This window comes from Nannospalax galili, unplaced genomic scaffold (assembly GCF_000622305.1).
Source record: "Nannospalax galili isolate Female #2095 unplaced genomic scaffold, S.galili_v1.0 scaffold3775, whole genome shotgun sequence".
In the NCBI taxonomy this organism is placed as follows: Eukaryota; Metazoa; Chordata; class Mammalia; order Rodentia; family Spalacidae; genus Nannospalax; species Nannospalax galili.
The window spans coordinates 199,300-206,491 of record NW_008336310.1 but is presented as its reverse complement, the minus strand read 5'-3'; positions in this window follow the sequence as shown (position 1 = coordinate 206,491).

Below are 7,192 nucleotides of genomic sequence, written 5' to 3'. Positions count from 1 at the left end.
AACATAACAAGGACCATTATCTGTTTTTATTTGCTAAGGAATTCCCATAAGGACCATGGCATATTTGACAGCCCTTATGGCATGAGAGCCATCTCACCAAAGCAGGCCAATGCAAAATGGACATTGGAGTAAGTGTCAATAATATGATGGATATACTTGAGCTTGCCAAAAGGAGAAAAATGAGTGATGTCCATTTGCCGTATCTTGTTGGGGTCAAGGCCTCTAAGGAGGGTCCCAGGGGGTTGTAATGGCCCCAAAGGTAAAAGAGGGGCACAAGAGGAGCATGCACATACCAAATGTTTACAGCTCTGAATTGGTAGAGAGAGTAGAAGCCTATGTATAGCTTGGGGAGAAAGGTGGAAGAAGGCGTGTAAGTCTCTACCTTGTTGAATTATGGTGGAGTCTAGGGTGGTGCTCAGGACCAGTTTGTCAATGGTGACATTGCCCTCTGCCAGAAGCCCCGGGAGATTGGTATGAGAGTGTAAGTGTTGAATATACCAAGAGGCAGAGCGCTGTTTGAATAATAGTTGTAATGAGGAGAGCAATAAATCAAGGGGACTCTGGCGGGGCTGGAAAGCTGCAAAGGCTAGATGTTGTAGAGTCTGAACTACATAAGCACTGTCAGAAAAAATATTACAGGGAGTTGTAGGGAGATCCTGAAAGACCTGTAACATGGCTGAGAGCTCTCTGAGCTGTACAGATCCCTGGAAAGGGAAAACCTTATGTGAGGAGAGTTGTCCTTCCTGGTAAATTACATAACCAAATTTGTATTTACTAGAATCAGTAAAGATTAGGGGAGCCTTAGGAAGAGGGTTATGCTTTGGGAATACCTGGGGAAATAGGGATGGGGAAGCTGTCTTATTCCTTGAAGGAATTTATGTTTAGGATAATGATTGTCCTATTTCCCCTGATAGACTAGTAGGAGAGTTTGGAAGCCAGGGTTGTCAAGGAACAATGACTGGAGCATGTGAAGTGGAAGGGGAAGAACCAACAATTTGGGTTTGCGGCCATACAGAAGGCAGGAGGTGTCGACAAGTTTAAGGGCTAGCATAGCCCATGCCTCAATAGCCAGGGTGACCTTGTGAAGTTGACTCCATGAAGAGTGGACCCATATCAGGGGGCCCTGGGTCTGCCAGAGCGCTCCCAAAAGGGTGTTTTTAGTATGAATAACTAGTGCTTGGATGGGCAAATTTGGCTGTATCTTATTTACAAATGCTTGGGACAGGTGAGAATTGATCGTTGTGACAACACGTTGTGCCTCTGGAGAGACCTTGCAGGGAATGGAGACCATATCAGTACCTCACAAGAGGTCAGAGAGCAGTGTAAGCTCTTCTGTGGACATGGGTAAGAAGCCCCATATCCAATTGATGTTCCCACAGAGGGTCTGCGCCTCTGAAACAGTAACCTCATCTGGTAAGGTAAGAACAGGAGCTAAGGGCCGGATGACATCTTGAATAGACTGGCCCAAAAAGGTATAAGGGGCATGTAACTGTATTTTATCTGCTGCAATAGTAAGACCTAATGCCTGGAGGTTTGTTTTGAGTTTTTGAAAAGCTCCTTGTAAGATCTTAGGATCCTTATGGGCTATAAGAATGTCATCCATATAATGTAAAATATAAACCTCAGTCAGCAGCAAGTATGGGCCACATAATATTGGCAGATAGTAGGACTGTTTTTCATGCCCTGAGGCAAAACCTTCGATTGATTGCATTGAACTGGAAGGTTATGGTTAGTGGCAGGTATAGAGAAGGCAAAATGGGGTTTATCATCATCATGAAGAGGAATAGAGAAGAAACAGTCCTTAACATCTATTATAATAATTGTGCATTCTTTGGGAATAGCAGTAGGGTGAAGCAGTCCTGGTTGAAGGGTCCCTAAAGGCTTCATATGCTCATTAATAGCCCTGAAATCATGTAAAAGTCTCCACTTTCCTTATTTCTTTTGTATAACAAAAATGGGAGAATTATGAGGACTAAGTGAGGGCTCAATATGACCCAAGGACAACTGTTCTTGGACCAAGGAGATCAAATGAGCTAATTTATGTGAAGGAAGAGGCCACTGCTCCACCCATATGGGAGCTTTAGTGTCCCACATTAGTTTGATGGGGGCGGCTTGGGCAGAGGAGCAGTGGCCATTAGTATTGGGGGTGAGGGTGGGGGGCATTACTTAACTGCTGGTCTACAATGTGGTTGTCATAAAAGGCTTTGTCATTGGTAGTTAGAACAACCTCCATATTGTGGAGGATATCTCTTCTCCAAAGGTTATGGGGAAGCCCTGCAGCTAGGAGTGGTTTAATAGCTCCTGTATTGCCGTCTGGGTCAGTCCAGACCATGGGACATTGGACCTGTAAAGTATTTTGTAAGCCCCCAACACCTTGTATAGGGGGTCCAGGCTTACGGTGCCAATGAGACAAGGCTTCTTCCTCTCTGATCACAGTAATATCGGCCCTTGTATCAATTAGGCCTTTAAACTTATGGCCATCTAGGGAAAGTTGCATCCTAGGCTTATGCAAATCAATAGGTATCATCCATTGGACTTGGGGGGTGTATTCTCTTACTTCCTCTCCTTGGGGTGGGGCTGAAAGGCACCCTGTTGCTCTTTTAAAGGCACCTTTTGTATGGGTTTATCATCTGCATCCACCTTAGATATGCATTCTCTTGCCCAATGAAAGCCTTTGTGGCATCTTGGACATTTTGAAGGGGGAAACTGGCTCCTTTTGGCCTCTTTCATAATCTTATTAGGACAGGTACATGACCAATGGCCCTGTCCCCTGCAGGCTCAACATTTGCCTTTGTCCATCTCGGCCTGTGGCTGATGAGCAGCCAGTGCCTCAGCAAGGGCTGCGGCATGGGCTGGAGCGGTCCTCACATCTCGGCATGCCAGAATCCATTCAGAGACATCCTTGTGTCTAACGGGTCCTAAGACAAGGTGACACTCTGTAGAGTAGCCTTCATATACAAGATCCTTGAGCAAGGCATTGGCAGCCCCCTGATGACTGATCTTTCTATTTATACTTTGTTGGCATCTCTCAACAAAATCAGAGAAAGACTCGCCTGGTTTTTGTATCAATTTGGTTAATTTGGTATCACCGTGAGTTGGCATACTTCGAAAAGCACCAAGCGTGCAAAGCCATACTGTTCAAAGTAGTGGGGAGGTCGCTGTGCCTGAGCTTGGGGGGTTCTCAAAATTGCTGCATCCTACTAGAGCATCAATTCCAATGTTTTGGATGTTGGCATTTCTATTGCACTCTGCCTGTTCACATTCATCTTGGTAAGCAGCTTTCCATAAAAGGAAATCACCTCCCTGTAAGCAGGCATGGGTGATATTCTGCCAATCATAGGGGGTATTGGCCGAATGACTACTTGTATCTAATAACTGACCAAACCAGGGGGAGTGAATGCCATCCTCAACTGCTGCCTTATGCAGCTTCCTTAAGGTATCATGAGAATATGGATTCCAGACATTGGGGTTCTGTTGTCCCTGATTGACAGTAACTGGGAAGAACTGTGGAAAATCTCCCATTGTATCATAGAAGAGGGGCCTAGGTGGGAGGGGCTTCCAGTTCTCCTCTGGAAGGGAGGGGTAGATGGACTGGGAGGGAAGTTCCTTAAAGCTAGTGCAAGATGGCGGAAAGTAGCCTTCGCCCTGTAATGGTGGGGCAGAGGCGATCTTGACTTCCTGTTTTCCTTCAGGGGAGCTCTCAAACCCCAATTTCTCATTTCTCATATCATCATTAATAGTCATAGTTTCATCAGAACAAGAATCTGTTAGTTTTGTTTTCTCCACCATCCTGTTGTTTTATTTTTTCATCTATCTGCTTTAGTATGAGGTCATCCTGCTCAGAGGCATCGGGGGACTCGAAGTGAGGCCAGAATGGCAGTCACAATGGGGTAGCATGGCCCAGATTGTGGGTACCCCTCCCTGACTTCTTTCTTTCTAGCCAAGAATAGTACACAAGCCCATTGCTCCGTATCCCAGAAGCAGGAATCTGTAAACCAAGGGGCAAGAGCTAGCACTTCATCTAATACCTTAGTTACATCCTTTTCTGTAGCCCTAATATGTCTACTCCTGAGGAAAGAAACCAGCATGGTGGTACAGGGGCCAGGAGCAGCTGGATGACTGTTCCCCATTCCAGAAGTCACTGACCATGCAAGATGTACCCAAGAGGAGTTGGGAGCTGTTCAGGAAGATGATTGGTGGAGACAGGAACTACACGCCAAACCAAAGATCCAGCGAGCCAGAAGAGGAAGCACAGGAGAATGAAAGCGGTGAGCGCCTACGGGAGAATCACTGGCAAAGCGGGCATCAGAAGCCCAAAGTATTACAGCCCAAGTGTTACAGCTTCATAGGGTCAGGCTTTGCCAGCCCACGTTGGGTGCCAGCTGTGGTCGCTCCCCCGCTGTGGTCACTCTCTCGCTTGCCCCTCCGCTCACCCGGTGCTGTGTCCAGTCGTCACTGCTTCTGTCTGGTCCTGGACCCAAGGGCTGGTGAGGAGGCTATGTCAGCAGAGCCACATGCAGACACATGAGACCAGGTTCAGTGACACAGATCTGGTTTATTGCAGGAAGGCACAAGCTTATATAGGGGTAGTGGTCCAATCACAGCACAGCAAGTAGTTTAAAGGTGAGGTATCAAAGGGTGGTGCACAGTACAGTAAGTAGTTTAAAGGTGAGGTATCCAAGGGTGGTGATTAGGGAGTGGCGAGCTCTAGGCATCAGTCCCATGATCTGCCAATGGGAGCAAAATGTCACAAGGCATTCCTGTGGCTCCAGCGGTTGGGCCATTGCCTCAGGCCTGCTGTATGGCTGTCAATAAGACTTTCACCCTAGGCTCAAGCCTGTCTCTCACACACCAAGCTCAATTTCCTTTGCTCTTTTTAAAATGAAATTGTAGAATTAGATCTAGGCTGGGAAGTATGTGGAAGCTAGCTGCTAATCTGCCTCCAGTGACCATGGAAGGCATGACTAATAGATATCGGCAGTTTCCTGCCATTTGTCATTTGGCTCAACCTTGTAGGCCAGGATGCCATCATCCATTGGTGTTGGCAAAGAAAATAAAATAGATTTTCTGCTCGTTTATTGTATGCTCCCCGTGGTCTGTTCTCTTACGTGTTTGTGATTCAATGGCTCAGAAGTGAGTAGATATGTGAGAGGTTGCTTTTTGTAGATTTAATAGAGTTGCCCTGGGAAATGTCCAGGAGGCCAGAAGAGATAGGAGAGCTTTCTTCTAAGTCAGGGTAATTTGCTCTTTCCCTTGAGGTACTTTCATTTCAGTGCTTGTAGGAAATCGGATTAAATTACATGGTAATTAGTTAGACATTCAGTTTAGCATGTGGCTGGAGACCAGAGTTCAACTCTTCTGAAGCCTGGGTCTTCTGACCCCCAGGTTTAATGTAACCAATGTGGGTTTTATCACTCTGTGTGTTTTCTAGTGCTCTCTTGTTATAAACCCAACCATCCCAAAATATGGGATGCCTGTGGTTTATTATTCCTTTACACTTACACAGAAGTTCAGCATTTGGCTGATCTTCCCTGGGGTTGCTTGGGTGGCTGTGTACTAAATGAAGTGTCTCTTGGAGATTTTGCTTGGCCAGGATGGCTGGATCCCTGTTTCTACATGGCAGTTTTGTTTGTTTGTTTGTTTTGAGACAGGGTCTCCTGCAGCCCCAGCTGGGCAGGAACTCACTATATAGACCAGGCTGGCCTCAGTCTCACAGAGATCCACTTGTCTCTGCCTCCTGAGTGCTGGGATTAAAGGTGTGCACCAGCACGCCAAGCCATCTACATGGCCTTTCATTCTGGGCTTCAGGATGATCTGAAGACAGATTTTCTGAAAGAGCAAGTTGCCACATATGGATGGTTATCAAGCCATTACTTGTGAAACACCTGCCGATATCATACTGGCCAAAACAGATCACATGACCAAATCCAGACTGCATGTGGGAAAAGGTTACAACAGGGTGCCCATTAGGAGGGTGATTCATTGGGGTCAGGATTGAAATCCTCTACCCCATAACATTTTATCATTGTCACTTCCTAACCTGGCCATGGAAAAGGGCAGCACTTGACCGGGCCTATTTCCCTACTCAAGAGCTCAATTTTAACTTGCACATATGTCTATGATAAGTAATATTATCCATGTAGATAATGAAGTGTATAGTGCTTTGCATGTGATAGACATTTAATAAATAATATCAAATGAATGATTTGATAAACTAATTCAATTATCAATAGAGTTTGCAATGCCCTCTGACATTAATATAGACTGAGATTTTTTTGTCAGTGCCATAAGAATTATAGCTCTTCATAGACTATGTCTCCTTTACATATATATATATAAAATATTTTATTTATTATGTTTTATGAGTGTGAGTATATTGTTTTCATGTATGTAAGTGCACCCATGCTGTGCAATGCCTGTGACTGAGCCATCTCTCTAGCCCCTACATGTATATTTAAATATGAGTTACAGCCTTAGTTCTCTCTGATTTGCCCCACTGTGCTCAATAGGGTATCCAATGCAATTCCTTATTATATATTGGCTGATAGGCTAAAAGCTCACATTTTGAATTTTATATCTTTGCTAAAGAACATAAGCTATTATTCAATAGGCTAAAGTGAAAATCTTTTTCTTGCCAAGCTTTTACTTCAGTTACAGACTGGTTTCTGCTGAGAAAAGAGAAACACAATCAAATAGATATCAGTGTGTGCGAGTGCTTGCCTCCCACCAGGATTCTGATATTTAGAAGGGAAGTCTTGAGAAGTAAAAGGAAATCCAGCAAGGGGGAAGTATGGATGTTCAAAATTCTTTCTCCCTGATAACTGCCCAAATTTGCTTTGGGCAAAGCATTGCATATGGTTTTAGGTAGGCAAGAAACAATCATTTTGTCTTTATAAACAAAGATGTTTTTATGGTGCTAGGGATACATTTTTGGGGTTCTTAAAATGGAGAGTTTTGCAAGAACAGGGATGGTTTCTGACCTGTGAGTCGAAAGTAAATCTATTTAGAATAATAGTGACTGATGATCTTTCTAGTCTCTATTTGTGTGGTCTATTGGTGCTTTAATCAGACATTTTTGATCAGTGGCATATCACCTTGGTTAGATGGCTGTGTGGCAAAATACTCTTTATTTAACCCTCAGAATTAAAAATTGGAATTCAAGCCTATTTGTATAAATGTATTTCAAAAAGTG